The sequence below is a fragment of the Scyliorhinus torazame genome, chromosome 6, assembly GCF_047496885.1.
Source record: "Scyliorhinus torazame isolate Kashiwa2021f chromosome 6, sScyTor2.1, whole genome shotgun sequence".
Taxonomy (NCBI): domain Eukaryota; kingdom Metazoa; phylum Chordata; class Chondrichthyes; order Carcharhiniformes; family Scyliorhinidae; genus Scyliorhinus; species Scyliorhinus torazame.
The window spans coordinates 186,748,657-186,770,913 of NC_092712.1; positions in this window are offsets into that span (position 1 = coordinate 186,748,657).

Sequence of the window (22,257 nt, forward strand, 5' to 3'; positions counted from 1 at the left end):
GAGGATGGGATCGTTGTTGTCGATAAGGGGATTGACATTGTATTCATTACCATTTACTGTTTGTTGGTGGGGTGTAAATTCTGAAGAAAATGTGAAAATGGAGAATAAAAATATTTTTTAAAATGAATTCAGTGAATTCTCCTGGAGCTACTCTCAGTGCAACTATCTTATTGTATGACTTACTACCAACTGGCAGGTGTCTCGAGTCACGAGATAAATCTCTAACGCCACTTGCTGGTCGGAGGTCGTACTGGTAACCATGTGCATTGATAGACAATTATATACATTAATGTGTACATGCATATCACCCCCACAGTGAAGACTACCACGGATTCACAGAACGGGTCGCTGGTGAAAATGGCACAGATGCCGTCATCCGTGTCTCCAGTTCCATCCCTCTAGTCTACATAACTCCAACTTCATCTCTACCCAACTAACCTCCTGATCCCCAAGCCAGCCCATCACCTCCTCCGCGTTGGCCGCCCAGTAATAATACAACAGATTTGGCAGCACCCACCATCCCCCTCGCGCCGCCCCCCCCCCCCCCCCACCCCCCCCCCCCCCCCCCCATCCCCCCACCAGCTGCCTTTCCCTCTGTAAGACCCCACTCCGAATCTGAAGTGTTCTCCCTGCCTAAATGAAGCCCGTTATGAGCCGCCCCATCTCCCAAAAAAATGACTTTGGCAGAAAAACTAGGAGGCATTGAAATAAGAACATAAATTGCGGAAAAATGTTCATCTTAATAGATTGAACTCGGCCTGACAGCAACAGGGGAGGCTATCCCATCACTGCAAGTCCACACTAACCCTGTTCGCCAAGCTTGTAATATTTGTTTTGCGAAGTCGAGACCAATCCTGGCCCACTTGAACCTCCAAATAGCGAAAACTGGTCCCCGCCAGGTGGACTGGAAATCTTCCCCAACACAGCACCTGCTCTCAGAGGACTAACCATAAAATATTCCCTCATCTCAACATTTAGTTTATATCCTGTAAAGGAACCAAACATCTGCAATATCCCCATTATCTCCCCCATGACTGGCACTGGATTACTAACAGATAGTAAAAGGTCATTAGCGTAAAGGGACACCCTGTGCTCTACTCCACCCCTCACAATTCCCCTCCACTTTTCCAAAGCTCTCAAAGCAATCGGCAATGGCTCGATCAGCAACGCAAACAACAGCGGAGACATAGGGCATCCCTGCCTTGTCCCCCCAGGCAACCTGAATAAACACAAGCAGCCACCGCTTCATATAGCAGCCGGTCATATGATGCAAACCCAGGACCAACCCCAAACGTCTCCAGAACCACAAACAAGTAGCTCCATTTGACCTTATCGAACGCCTTTTCGGCCCCCAGAGACACAATAATCTCCGGTTCTGGTCCCATCGCCGGTGTAAGAACTACATTAAGTAGCTGCCACACATTGGATGACAGTTTTCTGCCCCTCACAAACCCCGTCTGGTCTTCCCCCATACCTCCGGGAGGCAGGGCTCCAGCCTCAAGGCTAAGATTTTGGCCAAAAGTTTCACATCCTCTTTAAGGAGAGAGATTGGCCGGTACATCCACAATCTGTGGCGTCCTTGTCCTTCTTCAGGAGGAGGGTGATGGGAGCCTGCCTCAACATGTCTGCAAGGGAACCCCATGCCAATGGGTCATTAAACACCCCAGCACCAATGGGGCCAGCTGGTCCGTGAACTTCTTGTAAAATTCTACCGGGAAAGAAATCGGGCCCCGGCGCCTTCCTCGCCTGCATCTTACCCAGAGCACTGCGGACCTCCTCCAACCCCATCGGTGCCTCCGATGTCTCCCGCAACACCTTCCCCACCTGAGGAAACTCCAAGCTCTCCAAAACCTCAACCATTTGCTGCTCATCCTCTGGCGGCTCCGACCCCTAAAGCTCCTCATAAAAGTAATGAAACATCTCATTAATTTTCTCTGGGGTAGAGACCAACCCACCTGTAGATTCCTTCACCTGCATAATCTCCCTGACAGCCTCTTGCCACCTTAAATGATGTGCCAATAGTTGGCTAGTCTTCTCCACAAACTCATATACTATTCTCTTTAAACACTGCAGCTGTTGCACCACCCGGCCTGTGGACAGTAGCTTCTTCCCACGCGCCAAAAGCTCTGGCATTGGATCACTTGTATACTCCCTATCCGCACCCAGAACTTCATCCACTACTTCCTGACACTCCTGCCTGCTCCCCCTATCCATATATGATTTGTACAAGATGACCTCCCCCTTAATCACCGCCTTTAATGCCTCCCACACCGTTGAAGATGACACCATCCCATTCAGCGTAGTTCTTCTCGGCCCCCGAAACCTTCACACAGAACCCGAGATCCAATAACAGACACACGTCCAGCCTCCAACCCGCGCGCTGTGTTCAGTCCCCCTCCAATTTTAAGTCCACCAGAAGCGGCGCGTGGTCTGAAATAGCCAGTGTTGAGTGCTCCACACTTTTCACCCGAGGTAGCAAAGTCCTACCCATAACAGAAAAGTCTAAACGCAAGTACACCTTACGTAACGGCGAAAAAACCGAAAACAATCCCCGGTGCATAAACCACCATGGATCCACTCCTCCTGTTTCTTCCATAAATGCTGTTAATGCCTTCGCCATCCCCGAAGGGGCCAGCGATCTAGGCCTGAAGTGACCCAACTTTGGATCCAAAACGCAATTGAAATCCCCCCTAAAATCAGCTGCCGAGTATCCAGTTCTGGAATGGCAGCCAACAATACTTGACATTGTCCCAATTCATGGCATATGAGTACACTATCACCACAGCCCTCCCCTCCAAGGTACCTGGGACTATCACATACCGACCCCCTGAAATTGCCACCACCGCAACCGCCTGAAAACGGTGTAGCCATCTGGGATGGCCACTTACAACTAGGTACAGAGAAACTCGCAAAGCCTAGCGGGTAAAATGGACAAGCCAAGACTCAGGCAGGCTCAGAGCCTGAAATGCATATTTGAAAGCAAGAAGTCCAGACGATATCGAAACTCCGACCAATTAGCATTTTAATGGGGCCGATTAGCATTTGATGGCCCACCTTCACCAAAACAAAGGACTGGTACTCGAGCGACCGGGACTGTCCCAGACATTTCGGCGCCACTTCTTGTTCAAGGGAAATGCAAACAGCGGGGTCAGTGACCGCTTGGGACACCCCCAGCCATCCAGATCCCCGGCCACTTATTGGTTAGGAATCGAACGGAGTGATCAGGGATCATCCAATTAGTAGGGCCCAAACTGAAGGACCGCCCAAAAGAGCGCAAAAACCCCCAAGTATAAGAAGAAGAGTTCGCCACATGTTCGTCCTCTCTTGGTCCTGGTACCCCGGTCACGGCCATCTCCAAGTGCAGCAACACCAGAAGCAAGTCCAAGTTCAACGCCCGCTACCAGACGGATGAGCCTAGCTGAGGAGCAGTTACTCCCTTGGACTCGATAGATCCAGAATCGAACAGCGGCCACTGTTCCTCTGACCTAAGCCGGGTGCCTGAAGTTAAGTACAGATTGTCTTAGTCGATAGGTGTAGTTAACTAGTAGTGTTTATGTTGCATGACTAATTGTGTGTAAATAAAGTACCTTTGACCTTGATCTAACTAACTGGTGTTTGGCTCTTTGATCGTTTTCTATGATGAAACTCGATAGATTTTGTTGCGTGAAACTTTCGGGAGTTGCGTAAACCGGAAAATAGCTTGAGCCGTACCCGTGTTTGCACCACCGCTTTATTCCCCCTTGTTCCAAATTTCCGGTAGACAGCAGTATTTGTAGGGATGGCCATGAAGGCAATGGAACGCCTTATGCATCCACAGGAGCCCAAGGTCGCAGCGACCAATAGGTCAGAACAGTGTCCCGTGTGGGAAGAAGAGATTAGAAGATACCTAAAGGGGAAAGTTTGGCCCCTATGATCGGAATTTTGCACAAATGAAGAGACAGGTCCTGGCAGCATAGGACAGACTTGGTGGGACAGCCTGACAGAGATCCACAAAAAGAGTTTGACTAAGATTCGTAAGCCGATGGCAATCATGTCCTGCTTGGCACAATTGCGAGGCACAGAGGAGGTCGTGACGACGCTCCGTAATCAGCTAGAGGAGAAGGAGAGAAGTAGAGAGGGAGATATTAGTGAAAGCGAGAGATTAAATGTACAGCTCTGGGAGCAGTTAGCGGTGAAGGACAAAGAAATGGATGATGTCAAGAGGGCACATCAATCCTGTCTCGACCACCTTAGCAGCTTCCAAATTCAGTATGATAAGGTCTACTAGGACACACAACATGCTGTAATGGTAAGAGAAGAGACAGAGAATCAGGTACAACAGTTAAGAAAACAGTGCGATGATTTGAAGGCAGCCCTCCGAGCACTCCACAGTTCCACCACGGAACAGGGGCAGAGTTTGGTGGATCACGCCAAGTGCAGGCAGCAAATTGCAAAGCTGCAATCCCGGCTATCTGTTCAAAATGGGTATAGAGACACCTTTGGCCCACAGCTAGATCAGGAAGACGGCCCCGATTGGCAAGAACTCAGTGAAACAGCCCAACGGTACGTAAGTGAGACCGAGAATCAAAATGGAGCCCCCCAGGCCCCGAAAAGAAAAGCACCCGCACTACCGACTACACAGGCAGCACCCAACCCAATGAACCCCATTATGACACAGCGCAGGGTTACCACGGAAGACCAACCCGAATTTGTGTACATCACTCTGATGTGTTAGGCAGGTCGGTTTGGTGTGAACTGCACTTGATGCAGCGATGCGAGAAACAGACCTCTAACACTGTAGAAGATCCAACACGGTTTTATTGAACGATAGAACTAACATACGTATTTAACTGTGGGTCGACACTATACTGAACTGACTGGAGACCTTGTACTGGCCTGACCAGACTTACTAACTACCGCATGGTGTTTGCACTGTGCTAGCTTGTGGACTCTGACTGTCTCAGTGGTTGTGTCCCAAGAGAGCGGGAAACCTAGTGCCCTCTGGCTTTATAGTGGTAGTGTCCTGTCTGGTGATTGGCTGCACTGTGCTGTGTGCTTACTGGTCATCCTGTGTGTCAATCACTGCCTGTCTGCATTTCATTATATACATGCGTAGATATTATGACATCTCCCCCCTTTTTTAAAACAATAAATACTAAGGTGTGGATGCTTATAAATAGATATATATATATATGTGCCTGACTATATACAGAAAGATGTCTAAACGAACGTATATACATAGGAAGGTTGTGATAGTGCTGATACATGGCAAACAAAACAAAATTTACAGAGATCCAATTGGTGAAGTCACAAAAATGTACAAAAGCTCAGTCTATAGATTTAGTCTTTGTGGTGGGCGACGAATTCTAGTTGATCGCCGCAGAGGCGGATTAGGAGCCGCCTGCGCTTGGAGAGGCGGGATCGCTGGCATTGCGGTGGGCGTGTGGACGGGCAGGATTGCTGGTAGATTGGTGGCATCGTAGTAGGGTACTTCTGGAGGAGGCATCGTAGGCGGCGGGGCACGCCGGTCAGGTAGCAGGCGTGGAATTCTTCGCAGTGCCCGTCTGTTGTGCCATAGCAGGGAGCCATCAGCCATGCGGACAAGGAATGATCTTGGGGCCACTTGTTTGAGCACAATAGCTGTGGCTGACCAGCCGCCCTCAGGCAACTGTATGCGAATATGATCAGTTGGGGCCAGCTCGGGCAGATCCGTGGCATGGGCATCGTACATGGCTTTCTGTTGGGCTCGTGACTGCTGCATTTTCTGTAGGACCGTGAGGTGGTCAAGGTTGGGAACGTGGATGGCTGGAACTGTGGTCCTCAGAGTGCGATTCATGAGCATCTGGGCTGGACAATCCAGTGGACAGTGGGGTCTCCAGTATGCCAGCATCGCCAGGTTAAAATCGGAGCCTGAATCTGCAGCTTTGCACAGCAGCCGTTTTACAATGTGGACCCCTTTTTTGGCCTTCCTGTTTGACTTCGGGTAGTGGGGACTGGAGGTTACGTGACGGAAGTTGTAGGACTGTGCGAAGTCAGACCATTCCTGGCTGTAAAAGCAAGGACCGTTGTCGCTCATTACTGTGAGCGATATCCCATGCCTGGCAAATGTTTCTTTGCAGGCTTTGATTACCGCCTTCGGCGTGTGGTCGGACAGTTTCACCACTTCTGGGTAACTGGAGAAGTAGTCGACCAGGAGTACGTAGTCACACCCCTTGACATGGAAAAGGTCTACACTGACTTTGGACCACGGAGAGGTCACAATCTCGCACTGCTGCAACGTTTCTTTGGGTTGGCATGGTAGAGCAATTGAGGACTGTGTCGGCAATGTCCTGGCTGATGCCCGGCCAATAGACCGCATTTTCCGACCCCAAGGTGACCCTCATGGAATTGGCCCAGCACCATAGCCCGCATGCTCTGAGGAATTACGATTCTGTCGAGTTTCAGAAGGATTCTCTCCACCACCGTCAGGCGTCTTTTACGTTATAGAACTGGGGACATTGTCCCTTCTGCCAGCCATTGCTGAGGTGCTTCATCACACGCTGCAGCAGAGGATCCTTGGCTGTCTCCTCACAAATTTGGATCACCTGTTCGTCGGAGGCCGGAAGGTTCGAGGCACACAACTGCACTTGGGCTTCTATGTGGCAGATGAAGTCACTTTGTTCATGTGGTGTGGTAATTGACCTGGACAGGGCATCTGCAACGATCAGTTCTTTACCTGGCGTGTAGACCAGTTCGAAGTCGTAGCGACGTAGCTTTAGAAGAATACGCTGTAACCGAGGTGCCATGTCGTTTAAATCCTACTGGATTATGTGGACTAGAGGCCTGTGGTCCGTCTCTACCGTGAAATTCGGCAGGCCATTAACATAGTCGTGGAACTTGACTATCCCTGTTAGGAGGCCCAGACGCTCCTTCTCAATCTGAGCGTACCGTTGCTCAGTGGGCGTCATGGCCCTGGAGGCATACGCCACTGGAGCCCAGGATGAGGAGTCATCTCGCTGAAGGAGCACCGCCCCAATGCCGTCCTGGCTTGCATCAGTTGATATCTTGGTTTCCTTGGTTGGGTCGAAGAACGCTAGAACCGGGGCTGTGGTGAGCTTTGCTTTCAGCTCACGCCATTCCGCTTCATTCGTGGGAGCCACTGGAATTCCGTCGACTTCTTGACGAGATGGCGGAGGGCCGTGGTGTGGGATACCATATTGGGAATGAATTTCCCGAGGAAGTTGACCATTCTGAGAAAGCGGAGGACCGCCTTTTTGTCCTCCGGGGTCTTCATGGCGTTGATCGCCGAGACCTTGTCGCCGTCTGGCCGTACGCACTGCTGCGAGATGTGGTCACCGAGGAATTTTATCTCCGATTGACCAAATGAGCACTTGGCCCTGTTGAGCTGAAGACGATGTTCATGGATTCTTTGGAATACCTTCTTGAGGCGAGCGATGTGTTCCTGGGGCGTTGTGGACCAGATAATGACATCGTCAACATACACTCGCACCCCCTCGATGCCCTCCATCATCTATTCCATGATGCGATGAAATACTTTGGAGGCAGATATGATGCAAAAGGCATCCGGTTGTAGCAGTAACGACCAAACGGAGTGTTGAACGTGAACAACTTGCGACTGGACCCGTCCAGTTGTATTTGCCAAAAACCCTTGGAGGCATCGAGCTTAGTAAAGAATTTGGCATGAGCCATCTCACTGGTCAACTCTTCTCGTTTTGGTATCGGGTAATGCTCCCTCATGATGTTGCGGTTTAGATCATGAAGGTCAATGCAAATGCGAAGCTCCCCTGACGGCTTCTTGATTCAGACCATGGAGCTGACCCAGTCTGTGGGTTCTGTGACCTTCGATATGATGCCCTGGTCTTGGAGGTCCTGTAATTGCTTCTTCAGACAATCCTTGAGGGGCGCCGGCACCCGGCGAGGTGCATGAATTACAGGGGTGGCGTTCAGCTTGAGCAGGATTTTGTATCGGTATGGGAGCGTGCCCATTCCGTTGAACACACTGTGGTACTGCGTGATGATGTCATTTATGTCAGCTTGCAAGTTTCCATCGGGCGAGGCCGTCGCCGGTGATGATGACATGGTGTGGAAACATTGAACAAGGTTCAGGAGCTTGCAGGCATGATCACCGAGCAGAGATGCTCTGTCAGGCCCGACGCTTTCAAATCGTAGCGTCGCCTTGATCACCTTATTGGATACCCCCAGTTGACACGAATCACTGGCAGCTATGGCGTTGCCATTGTAGTCAAGGAGCTAGCAGGCCAGTGGAAGAATGCTTGGTTTGGCGCGGATGGTGTCGAGGTCGGATTTCGAGATGAGGTTCGCCGGTGTCCAGTTTAAACCGGATGTGGGCCTTGTTCACTGTGAGGACAGCACACCACTCATCGTCGGGATCCACACTGAGGATCGAGAGGCGTTTCGCCGTTATGATGGAAGGCAGCGCATGTGTAGTTATGATGCCCACCCGGTATGGGGACTTGAGGCACTCAGCATCAGGGTCCGTTGGGCTGTTGGGATCAGAATCTGGCATGCCTTGTTGTATTGAGCGGACACTTCTGCGCCGCAGCTGGGATCGCTGGCTGCTGAGCGGTGGAGCAGATCTGCAAAGGGCTGCGTAGTGGCCAAGCTTGTCACACTGTAGACACCGGCGTCCTTTTGCCGGACATTGCCGCTTTTAGTGGGCAGAGCCACAATTCGGACACGTCATGATGCCGATGTCAGCGCGTTCCGCGCACCATCGTGCATGAGCAGTGCGGTCGGTCGACGTACGCACCTGCGCAGTCGGATTGTCGGGCTCATCATCCACTTGCTGCATGCGCAGGGACCCGGGAAAAGCGCGCAAAACGGCCACTCTCCTCGATGCTCAGGCCCTGCATTGTGCAATGGCCTGCACCCTTTCCGCCTCGTGGGAGGCCAGCTTCGCAGTTTCTGCCGCCCTGATGTGGGAGTAATGATTCTTAGCATGCTCATGGACAATGCACGTCACAATAGCGACAGAGAGGGTCAACTGTTTGACTTTCAGGAGCTGCTGCCGAAGGGAGTCGGAGTGGACCCTGAAAACGATCTGATCCCGGACCATGGAATCAGCCGTCGAGTCATAGTTATGTGGCTGCGCTAGGATGCGGAGGTGGGTCAAGAAGGGCTGAAAAGGTTCATCCTTACCCTGAAGCCTCTGCTGGAAAACTTACCGTTCAAAGCTCTCATTCACCTCAATGTCGCAGTGGCTATCAAACTTCAGCAGGACTGTTTTGAATTTTGTTTTGTCTTCGCCGTCAGCGAACATGAGGGAGTTATAGCTGTGAATGGCGTGGTCCCCCGCGGTGGAGAGAAATAGCGTGATCTTCCTGGCATCCGATGCTGCTTCGAGGTCGGAGGCCTCGATGTACCAGAGGAACTTCTGCTTGAAGAGCTTCCAATTTGCGCCGAGGAGCTGCGGAGGAGGCTGGATGTTTTCCATGTCATCGGATGGCTGCTTGCTGGTCAATGCTGATTGACTCGAGGTAGGTCCGTCAATTTTCAGTATCACTCCGTGGTACCATGATGTGTTAGGCAGGTCAGTTCGGTGTGGACTGCACTTGATGCAGTGATGCGAGAAACAGACTTCTAACACTGTAGAAGATCCAGCACGGTTTTATTGAACAATAGAACTAACATACGTATTTAACTGTGGGTCGACACTATACTGAACTGACTGGAGACCTTGTACTGGCCTGACCAGACTTACTAGCTACCGCATGGTGTTTGCACTGTGCTAGCTCATGGACTCTAACTGTCTCAGTGGCTGTGTCCCGAGAGAGCGGGAAACTTAGTGCCCTCTGGCTTTATAGTGGTGGTGTCCTGTCTGGTGATTGGCTGCACTGTGCTGTGTACTTACTGGTAATCCTGTGTGTCAATCACTGCCTGTCTGCACTGCATTATATACATGCGTGGATATTATGACACACCCCATTAACTCTCACCCAGTGAAGAGATGCCCTCGAGAAGATAGAAGCTTTCCACCCCACATCAGACCCACACCACTTCTTCAAGCTAGTGAAGCATCAGACCCTTATGTATGGTTTAGACGAGCAGGAAGAGGTAAAGCTCATAGTAATGAGCCTAGACACGTCAGTTAGTTCTGCCCTTCCCGACCCACAAAATGTAGGAGGAGGTAGCCTCCAAGAAATGAAAACGGCCATTTTAGACGCTATAGGATATAATAGAGGAGACCCGGTAGAAGGACTCAACCGGTGCAGGCAGAAAAATGGAGAGCATCCAACAGCATTTGCTGGACGCCTCTGGATCCATTTTACTGTTGTATTTGGTGAGTTAGCCCGCGCCCATTTATCGGGAAACAATACGGCCAAATGGACCCGTACGCTAGTATCCCATGCCACAGAGGCAGGACAGAAGGCATGTGCCAGTTACGACCCCTCAGACCAGTACACAATGAAATGTGGGTTCTGAAACGCTTGTCCAGAGCTTGGGAACAGTCTGTACAGAGAGAGACAGAGCAGGAGAGAGTAGATGCCACAATGAATCCAGTAAGGGCACACCAAGACCCCGCATTGGTAAATGAAGGCCGAGGTACAGTGCCACACCCCAAGACACAGGAATGTTATAATTGTGGACAGAGAGGACATTACGCATGAGAATGTCAAGCACCCCCGAAGCAGCAAAGGAATCAGCACCCAAACCAACACCCGCCCCAGAAACAATACCCGACCCATCCACAGTATTAGCACCCGACCAGATAATTTGGCCATGAATAGCACCGCTGACGGTGTTCGGGCTCCTCAACTTGGGTCTGCGATACCCTTTGGGATAATTCCAGAAGACCGGTAGTTGCAGGCACAGTCCGGGGACACCCCGTAGAGTTCCTTTGGGATACAGGAGGGTCCCGAACCACGTTAAACTCCTCCACCATGTACCAAAGAGAGAAATGGCCCACTACAGACACCATTACCCTTAGCGGCTTTACAGGTCACCTCCAGCAGGGATACATCACAGCCCCTGTGGATGTCCAGCTCGGTAATATCAAAACAAAACACTCAGTCGTTTTAGTAGATTTATCCCAGGCAGCATGCCAGTATAAATTTGCGTTCACCTTTCAGGGACAGCAGTACACGTGGATGTGCCTTCCACAACTCCCCCTCCATCTTATCCCAGAACACATCCTAGGCATCGATTTCATGAGTGCACACAACCTTTCATTCGACCCAGTTAACCGATGCATATGGAAAATGGCTAGAGCAGCTCGAGCCCCCGGCACGCTCACAGGAGGAGATTATGCCCATAGAATCAGCTCAGTAGGAGAGTACTGGTTTCATCCACAAACCATTACCACAGACAAAGCGGTTAGAGAAGTCTTGAAAAGACATAAAGCAGCATCTGCCCAGCACAAGCACGACTGCAGCAAAATCCCAGGAGTAGTGAACATTGCAGGTCCTGATCCTAAGCCCCAGAAACAGTACTGCTCTCCCAGCAAGCCGAGCCAAGATAATTCAAAGCTTATTGAATCAAGGAGTGATTCGACACGTAGCATCGGCGAATAATGCCCAGATTTGGCCAGTGAGAAAACCTGGTGGTTCATGGCGACTGACCATCGACTACAGAGAATTGAACAAAGTGACTCCCCTAGCAGCCCCCACCGTTGCCACAAGTCCCGAGACCATGTTGAGACAGGGACTCCAGTCGAAATGTTTCACAGTATTGGATATCAGCAATGGCTTTTGGTCCATACCACTGGACAAAGCATGCCAATATAAATTTGCGTTCACTTTCCAGGGACAGCAGTACACGTGGACGTGCCTTCCACAAGGCTTCCACAACTGCCCCTCCATTTTTCACAGACAATTGGCAATTTTCCCGCCCTGAATGCCTTGTTCAGTACGTGGACGACTTGCTCCTACAGATTGACACCAACGAAGAGCACATTTAGCTTCTTTTCAGAATTACTAGAACTGCTCACAATGATTCGATGCAAAATTATCCCCAAGAAAGCCCAAATCCTCCAGGAAAAAGTCACATATTTAGGTACCGTCATCACGCATGGCAAGCATGACATAGAACACAAACACATAGATTCCATTGTAAAATTGCCTTTGCCCCAGAATGTTACAGCACTCTGGTCATTTTTAGGTCTGGTTGGATATTGTAGAAACCACATAGATGGATTCACCACAAAAGCAGCCCCACTTTCCGAGCTCCTAAAGAAACAGGCCCCATGGAAATGGCTACCACAGCACATGGATGCCGTGGATGCGTTGAAATGCGCCCTGAGCACAGCCCCCGCTTTGCAAGCCCCAGATTCCCTCTCCCCACATGCGATAGAGGTAGTGACCACCGACTGAACCCTGCAAGAAAGGCACGATCGTCTAGGACCCGTAGCCTCTGCCTCGCGAGTCTTACATCCAGCGGAACTGGGATTTTCAGCCTGCGAAAGGCACCTGTTAGCGGTTTTCTGGGCGGTACAGTACTTCTCGTACATAACCGGACTCACCCCAGTAACCATTGTGACCAAGCACACCCCGACACAGCATTTATTGGACGGCAGACTAAAAGACGGCACAGTAAGCCAAATTTGACCAGCGCGATGAACCCTACTCCTACAAGGACGCGACATTACTGTGAAATGGACAAAAACACACACGTTTCTGGCCGACAATCTGCACTATGCAGGAACCCCACATGAGTGCGAGATCGTAGATCCCAAGCACAGTACAGGCCCCTTTGTTCCCAAATCGGCACCAAAAAAGACAGGCATCCGACCACAGACGACCCAGCCCCCAGACAAAGCACTGAGGATTTATGTAGATGGCTCCTCCACAGTCTTTGATGGGATAAGGATAACAGGATGTGGGATTTATGTAGAGGACGCACAGGGACGCGCTTTAGAAGAAATTGCTTTTAAGTTGCCTGGACACTTAGGTTTGCAGGCAGCCGAGTTAGCAGCCATTGCTTACATTGTCCAGCACCCCGATTCATTCCCGACCCCTGCAGACATATATTCAGACAGTTTGTACATCTGCAACAGCCTAACAGAATTCCTACCCCTGTGGGAATCGAGAGGATTCATTTCTGCTGATTGAAAACCTCTACCCTCAGCCCCATTGCTCAAACATATCCTTCAGACAGCGAAAGGCAGGAAATATAGCATAGTTAAAGTAAGAATTCACCACCATTCCTCCCCACCCGGTAAAGTGAAAGCTGACGCCCTAGCGAAGGCAGGCTCACGATATGGCCACTTGTGGCAACCCCCCGAGAGTGCCCCAGTACATGCAGTTCAGGTCTCACAGACCAACATCCAACACTTAGCCCAGGCACAGAAAGAAGATGAGGCATTGAAAGAAATTTTAAAAGGAAACATCCCAGCTCTCTACGAAAAGTTTAGGAACTCTTTAACGATCCATGAGGGAATTGTTTTAAACGATGGAATTTATGTAGTCCCTACCAAGCCCCACTAGTTGCAGGTGATCAACCTCATTGGGGGTCTCTCACTCTCTTCCTCCTCGAGTCAGCCATTTGCAAGTCAGTGAAATATCCCTGGGCCCCAGGCCCATCTAAGATGGCCACTAGCCCCACCAACAGGGTAAGGCAAAGAAAAGCCCCTGGTCACCACTAGTTCTCCCTCCCCATCCCCCAAAATTACTCGCTCCTCCCCCTTCAGACCCACAGAGTGCCTGCGCCATATTCTCCCCCACTCCCACACCACACAAACACAAAACTATAGTGAGACTTAGTGTGCCCCTCCCAACCTGGCCCAACAGGCCACAGCCTCTCCCCCCCACCCATTCCATTCCACTTCCGTTTGCTAGCCTCCCCTCTTCCCATCTTTAGTAAAGTGGCTCCCAAACAGGGTGCCCTTAAAATATTCCCTCAAATAACAACCAAAACGGACTTCCGGTGACGGCGGCCGGGAGGCGGACGCACAATGGAGGGCTCCCATTCGGGAACGGCATTTTCGGGGCTTCAAGCCCGGTCCCAGGGTCCACGGAGGTAGCAGAAGCAGGGAGAAGGCACGGAGGAGGCATAGTGAAGACACAGGAGGGAAAAAAAACCAAAGAAAAATGTCAAGGGTGAGCAAGAAAACGGCCGGAAAAAAAACAGCTGAAGGTCCGTCGGGGAGTGGAAAGGTCACCGCGGGGTCACCAAGGAAAATGGAGGCTGGAGCACCAGGGAAGGCCGCACTGCTTACGGCTGAAGAAATAACTAAGGTGATGGCTGCGGAATTTGAAAAGCAGTTGGCGCAGATTGCAAATGGAGACGGTGAGGAAGGAGATGAGGGAGATTTTGAGTGTGCTGGTAAAGGAGGCGGTTTCCCCGGTGAGGACGGAGGTGGCGAGCACAGTGGCGGAGGTGCGAGAGCAAGGGGAGGCGCTGAAGAAAGTGGAGGAGACGTTATTGCAGCACGGTGATCAATTTGCCTCGATGGGGAAAGAGATGTGGAAGATGATGGATACTAACAAGGATCTGCGAGGAAAAATGGAAGACCTGGAAAACAGATCCAGGCGACAGAATTTGAGGATTGTGGGGCTGCCCGAAGGAGTTGAAGGACCGAAGCCGACTGAGTATTTTGCCGCGATGCTGGCAAAACTATTGGGGGAGGGGGAGGATCCCTCCCGATATGAACTGGATCGGGCTCATTGGTCGTGGAGGCCTGTACCAAAGGCGAGTGAGCCGCCAAGGGCAGTGACTCTGTGCTTCCGTAAGCACAGGGTGAAGGAGAAGGTCCTGAGCTGGGCCAAGCAGAAGCGGGTGGTGCAGTGGGCTGGAGCTGGTATACGTGTATACCAGGACTTTACGGTGGAGCTGGCGAGGAGGCGGGCTGCCTTCAACCGGGTGAAGAGGGCTCTGTACATTAGCAAGGTGCAATGCGGCATTGTATATCCAGCGAAGCTGAGGGTGACTTACAAGCTCAGGGACTTTTATTTTAGAACGGCGGAAGCAGCGGAGGAGTTTGCGAAAGCAGAAGGACTGTGGCAGAACTGACAAATTGAGGAATGGCCATGTGCCGATGTAACCTCATGACTGTATTTTCTTCTTTTTTGTATCACTGCGCGCGGGTGTAGAGACTAAAGGAGCCAATGTTGTATATATTTGGACAAGGGAAGGGACGGAACTTTCACTCGAAATGAGGGCTCTTTGGGGTGTAGGTGGATATGCGGGGTTTGTGTGCTAAAAGGGGATCTTTGGGCTTTCCTAGGGCCGGGCAAGGGGGAAAGGGACCCAGGCGGGGGCCTCCATGCTGGCCGGTTTAAGCCGGCCAGTGAACGGGAATGAGGTGGGGGAGGGGCTACGGCCATCGGAGCCTGGCAGAACAGGGTCCGAGTGGTCTAGCCGGGGTGGAAAGTTGGGGGGAAGGAACCGAGGTTGGGAGGCGGAGTTTTACAAGAGGCAGTGGACGGGAGGAGCTGGAGACCTGGGGGGGGGGGGGGGGGGGGGGCTGTGTAAGATTAAGGGTGACTACGGGTAATCCCTGATTCCTTTTTGTAATTTGTTTATGTAAACATGCGGGTTGAGGTTTGGGGGTTGGTGGGCGGATGGGATCGTTGTTATTATGAGGATTGACATATCTTGCTGATTATTGTTTATCGTTGATGGGTGTAAATGTGGGAGAAAATGTGAAAAAGGAGGAGAATAAAAAAATTTTTTTAAAAAAAACATCAGCCAAAACGTCCCTTTGCCCCCCCAACCGCACCTAAACCCCAACAAGATCAGCAAACCTTTCTCCCCTCCAAGAGATAAAAAACAAAGAAACACATACCAATCCCCTTCCCTCAACAGAACAAAAGTGAAACAGTGATAAAAACAGCAACATAGCTACATCATACAAACACCTCCTTCATTCAGAGTGAAAATAGTCCTCTTCACAGCAAACCCAACTTTTTCTGTCAGATAAAGGTCTCCGCTTCTCCAGCTTGTCAAAAAAGATATCATTCAAGTCCATTGCAGCCCGTAAATGTGCCGAGTACACCACTCCAAACCTCACGCCTTATTATAAAACACCGTCTTCATCCTATTGAAGGCCATATGTCTCTTCGGCAATTCAGTCCTAACATCTTGATATATTCGGACCGTACTTACATCCCGGTCAATATTCCGAATCCTTTATGGCCACTCCAAGACCCTCTCCTTCCTTTGATAATTGTGGAAGCGGATTATCATCGCCCGCATGGTTCATTTGGTTGTGGAGTTTGCCTGACAGCGTGATGTGCTCTGTCTAATTCCGGAAGGGTGATCACTTTATCCACTCCCACCAGCCAAGAAAACATTTTGGAGAAATACTGAGTGGCCGGCTTCTCCAATAATGTGGCTATATCCGCACGCCGGCATGAAAAGCGACGCCAACCTGGCATCAGCGCTCCCCGATAATGGGGAATGCTCCCCTTCCTAGGGGGCTAGGTTGGCGCCGGAGTGGTCCCTGCAGTTCCAGCTGGCGTGGAACAGCCCGCCTGCGTTCACGCATGCGCGGAACGACCGGTGTATTTCCACACATGCGCGCTACAGACAGCGTATTTCTGCGCATGCCTGAGGGTTCCCTTCTCCGCGCCAGCCCCTGGGCAATATGGCGGAGCCTTACAGGGGCCGGCGTGGAGTAAAATAGGCCCCCACGGAACCAGCCCCCCCGCCGATCAGTAGGCCCCAATCGCGGGCCAGGCCACCGTGGGGGCCCGCCCCGGGGTCGGATCCCCCGCCTCCCCCTCCAGGACGGCCCCCGTAGACTCACCTTCCAGGTCCCACCGCGTGGGACCTGAGTAACCCACGCCGGCGGGACTCGGCCAAACCCAGTGGTCACTCGGCCCATCGGGGCGTGGAGAATCTCTGTCAACGGCCCCCGACCAGCAGGAATCCAGCGGGCGCCAGAGAATCGGCACCAGAGAATGGGGAAGCCAGCATTGGGACGCGATTCTCGCCAATGAATCCCGGCCAATGTGTCGGCTTCGGGCCGTCCGCTCACTCTGGCAGCCCCACCAAGCTGAGATTTAACTACCGCGACCTATCCTCGACATCCTCCACTTTAAGTCTCAAGCCTTTATTGCTTTCCGCCACCAACAGCAACTCTGCCATCACTGAGGCAAACCGATCCTCATGCCTTGACAAGGCCTCCTCCACCCCTTTAACGTCTCGCCTTGTGCCTTCACTACGTTCGAAGTTCGCACCAACTGTTCATGGATCACACCCAAAACCTCTTCAATAGTGACTTTAAAAAATTCCTTTATTTCCTAGGCCTGCTGCTCAAACTGCCAGTCCATTTGTTTGCCGAACTTTTCAAGCTCCTGCGCCATTACCAATGCCAGCATGTCTAATGTAATGGGCATGGCTGCCACCTTCCCTCCTTCACTTGCTTCGACAGGCCTCTGAGACCTTTTTAAAAATATATTTAGAGTACCCAATTCATTCTTTTCCAATTAAGGGACAATTTAGTGTAGCCAATCCACCAACCCTGCACATCTTTGGGTTGTGGGGGTGAAACCCACGCAAACACGGGGATAAAGTGCAAACTCCACATGGATAGTATCCCAGAGCTGGGATCGAACCTGGGACCTCGGCACCGTGAGGCCTCAGGGCTAACCCACTGGGCCACCCCCTCTGAAACCTTTTAATATTGAGCTTCTTTGTCGACGATTTCAACATACACCCAACAGGAAAGAGTTCACCTACACAACTCACTGATTTGGAGAACTAAAAATCCCAGAAATAAACGGTAAAAAGGGATGAAATACAAAGACCTTGCCAGGAGCCATTTTGTGTGGGTCTTGTCTTTACATGATGCACCGGAAGTTCCTTGATGTTCATTAACAGGAAAGGGTTCCACTCCCTAAACGTACAGCTGGTTTACGACCATCAAAAATACATCATGCGGGGCAGCACGGTGGTGCAGTGGTTAGCACTGCTGCCTCACGGCGCTGAGGTCCCAGGTTCGATCCTGGCTCTGGGTCACTGTCCGTGTGCAGTTTGCACATTCTCCCCATGTTTGCGTGGATTCTGTCGTGTTATGTACTCTGGGATAACACAGGCTGCAACTGGATGGAGCTTTAACCAAAAGATACTCCAGACCTTGAAGTTAGTTCAATCTGATTTATTGAACCAGTAGCACAGTTAGCACAGTTCTCTATGAGTTCAACTCTCTGCTAACCTAAGTGTGGTTACTCTGTCTGACTGAACCAGACTAGCTCTTAGCCACGTATTGGAGGTGTGATACTGTACATACACCCTGACTCACTCTGTAGATGTTCATCAGTGGAAAGAGGCGGAGTGTGAGTGCCTCGTGCCTTTCATAGTGAGATACCACCCCTGAGTGTCCTGCCTGCTCATTGGTCATGTCCTGTTCTCTGTGTTCATTAGCTGCCTGTCTGTGCCTGTCTGTATATCATTATCTGCATGTCTGCATATCATGACATCTCCCCTTTTGTTTAATGTTTTGTTGGCACATGGGAACATACTTACATGTGGTGGCATATATTAACATATTTACAAGCGGTGGCATATGTGAACGTATTTACATGTGAAGACTGCTGTCTAATGTGAGAAAAGAGAACATAGCAAACAAAACAAATGTTCATAAGTCCAGTCTCTGGGGCATGCGTCTGATCCTTGTCGACCGCCGGAGAGATGGTGGTGGGGACGACGGCGCCTTGACAGGCGGGATGGAAGCCTGACTGGTGGCCGCGTAGTTCGAGGTATCAGGAGGTGACAAAACAACGGACGGAAACGGAGAAGAAAGCAGTTGCGGGCAGGCAACTTTGCGCAGTGCCCGCCTGTTTTGTCACACAACAGAACCACCAGCCATACGTACAACATACGAGCGGGGTGCAGCCTGTCGAACGACAGCTGGAGCAGACCAGCCACATCCAGTATCTTGATCCTGACAGTGACTGCCGGGGATAACACGGGCAAATCGGTGGCATGAGCATCAAAGCCCTACTTTTGCTGATGATATACCATCAATTATGACACGACAGAGAGATCAAGTGAATGAAGGCTTTAATACGCAAAGAACTTAGCTGGCCAGAGACTTCAGTGCAAACTGAGCTCCACCCACTGGACGCAACATTATATACAGCCACGGGGAGGCGGAGCCAGAGGCTGAGTCCACCGGGGTTCCAACCCAAGCCTTAAAGGCATATCACACCAAACCTTAAAGGCATATCACCTCTCTGGTGAATACATTCACCACATTCACCCCCTGTTTAAAAAAAAACAAAGTCCATCGGGAGTGACGTGGGATCAAACGTTCAGTCTATCAGGAGGCCTGATCGTCCTCTTTGACCTCCTCAGCTCAGGCAGTGGTGCGGTGGGCACAGACGTCATCGACGATGGTAAATCCAGGAGCACGGCGGTCGGAGCTTCCGTTTGGCGTGTCAAAGAAGGTTGGGGAGCAGGGGCCGGGTGGGTGGCTGGGGGCGACGGTGCAGGGGGGGAAAATGGAAGCGCGGGAGGGACGTGGTTGGTGGCAACTGTTGACGCGGGGATGCAGGGAGAAATATTGGCGGGGGAACCAGCGGGCGCCAGATCCCGTAGGGAAACTGTATCTTGCCGTCCGTCAGAATGCGCGACGTAGGCACACTGCATGTAGCAGCTGGACCGTCTCGACTAGGGGATCCATCTTATGGCTCCTCACATGACTCTGGAGAAGACCAGGTCCCGGAGTTGTCAGCCAGGGTGGAAGCGAGACCCCGGAGATGGACCTCCTCGGGAAAACAAACAAACGGTCATGAGGGGTCTCGTTCGTGGCTGTGCAGAGGAGTGATGTAATGGAATGGAGGGCGTCAGGGAGGACCTCCTGCCAGCGGGGAATTGGGAGACTTCTAGACCGTCGGGCCAGAAGGACGGCCTTCCAAACCATTGCGTTCTCCCTCTCCACCTGCCCGTTTCCCTGCGGGTTGTAGCTGGTCGTTCTGCTCGAGGCGATGCCCTTACCGAGCAGGTACTGATGCAGCTCATCGCTCATGAACGATGTACCCCGGTCGCTGTAAGCGGGGAAACCGAACAGAGTGAAGATGCTGTGCAGTGCCTTTATAACAGTGGCCGAAGTCATGTCGGGCCCGGCAGGGGACAGCGAATGGGAAGCAGGAGTACTCGTCAATGACGGTTAAGAAATAGGCATTGCCGTTGAAGGACGGAAAGGGCCCTTTGAAGTCGATAATTAGGCGCTCAAAGGGCCTGGAGGCCTTCACCAGGCGAGCCTTGCCAGGCCGATAGAAGTGCGGTTTGCACTCCGCGCAGACTTGGCAATCCTTGGTCATGGCCCTGACCTCCTCGGTGGAGTAGGGCAGATTGCGGGCCTTAATAAAGTGGGCAAGCTGGGTGACCCCCGGGTGACAGAGGTCATTGTGGATAGCCCGCAGTCGATCCTCTTGCGCTCTGGCGCATGTACAGCGGGACAGGGCATCTTGGGGCTCGTTGTGCTCCCCCGGACGATACTTAATATCGTAAGTGTAGGTGGAGAGTTTGATTCTCCACCTCAAGATCTTATCATTCTTGATCTTGTCCCGCTGAGCGTTGTCGAACATAAAGGCGACCGACCGTTGGTCGATCACGAGGGTGAACCTCCTACCAGCTAGGTAGTGCCTCCAATGCCGCACAGCTTCCACAATAGCTTGCGCCTCCTTCTCGACAGCAGAGTGTCAGATCTCAGAAGCGTTGAGGGTTCTAGAAAAAAACGCAACTGTCCTGCCCGCCTGGTTGAGTGTGGCAGCCAGGGCGACATCTGACGCATCGCTCTCGACCTGGAAGGGAATGGTCTCATCCACCGCGTGCATAGCGGCCTTAGTGATATCGGCTTTGATATGGCTGAAGGCTGAACGGGCCTCAGCCGTCAGGAGAAATGGCGTGGTCTTAATAAGTGGGTGGGCTTTGTCCGCATAGTTGGGGACCCACTGGGCATAATAGGAGAAAAGCCCCAAGCACTGTTTGAGGGCCTTGAGGCTGAGGGGAAGAGGGACTTCCGTGAGGGGGCGCATGCAGTCGGGCCGGACCCTAGGACCCCGTTTACCATGACATAGCCGAGGGTGGCTAGCCAGGTTGTGCGGAAAACGCATTTTTCTTTGTTGTAAGTTAGGTTGAGGGCCCGGGCGGTCTGGAGGAACTTCTCTAGGTTGGCATTGTGGCCCTGCTGATCATGGCTGCAGATGGTGACATTGGCCAAGTACGGGTAAGTAGCCCGCAGCCAGTACTGGTCCACCATTTGGTCCATCATTCTCTGGAAGACCGAGACCCCATTAGTAACGCCAAAAGGGACCCTAAGGAAGTGGAAGAGTCGGCCGGTTGCTTCAAAAGCCGTGTAGTGGCGATCGTCTGGGCGGATCGGGAGCTGGTGGTAGGCGGACGTCAGATCGACCGTGGAGAAAACCCGGTATTGCGCGACCCGATTAACCATCTCCGCTATACGGGGAAGGGGGTATGCATCAAGCTGCGTGAACCGGTTTATGATCTGGATGTAATCCACGACCATCCGATTCTTTCCTCCGGACCGGACTACCACCACCTGCGCCCTCCAGGGGCTGTTACTGGCCTCGGTGACCCCCTCTCTCAAGAATCGCTGAACCTCTGACTTGATGAAAGACATATCTTGAGCACTGTACCGCCGGCTCCTGGTGGCGATGGGCTTACAGTCGGGGGTGAGGTTCGCGAAGAGCGAGGGGGGGGAGGAGCTTCAGAGTCGCGAGGCTACAGACCGTGAGGGGCGGTAAGGGTCCGCCGAACTTGAGGTTCAGGCTTCGGTGACTACATTGAAAATCCAGACCTAGCAGTGGTGAGGGAGGACATAGAGTTTAAAGCGGGCGTATTCAGCACCCTGGATCGCGAGGTTCGCGATACAGTACCCCCTAATTCATACCGAATGGGACCCAGAGGCGAGGGAGTTTGTTTGGGAGGCAGGGTAGGTTCACAGGGAACAGCGCCTTACTGTTTCTGGATGCACAAAACTCTCCGTGCTCCCGGAGTCAAAGAGGCAGGGGGTCTCAAAACCTCCGCCCACATCGGTCGCACGTGTCGAGTTGAGCAGAAGATGGCAGCCAAGATGGCCACCTCCACGAATCGCACGAGTCCGATGACACGTCGAAAAAGGGCGTGTCCTGCAGGCACACAGCCACGTTGTGGGGCCTGCGGGCCTGTGAGTCTGTTGGTTGGACCTGGTGAGTTTTCTGCTTCTGGTCCTTCGATCTGGCCAGGCAGACTCTAGCGAAATGCCCCTTCTTACCGCAGTCGCTACATGTCGCTGAGCGGGCTGGGCAATGATGTCTTGGATGTTGGCCCTGACCACCGAAGTAGCACGACGGTCCCCCGGTCTGGTGGCAG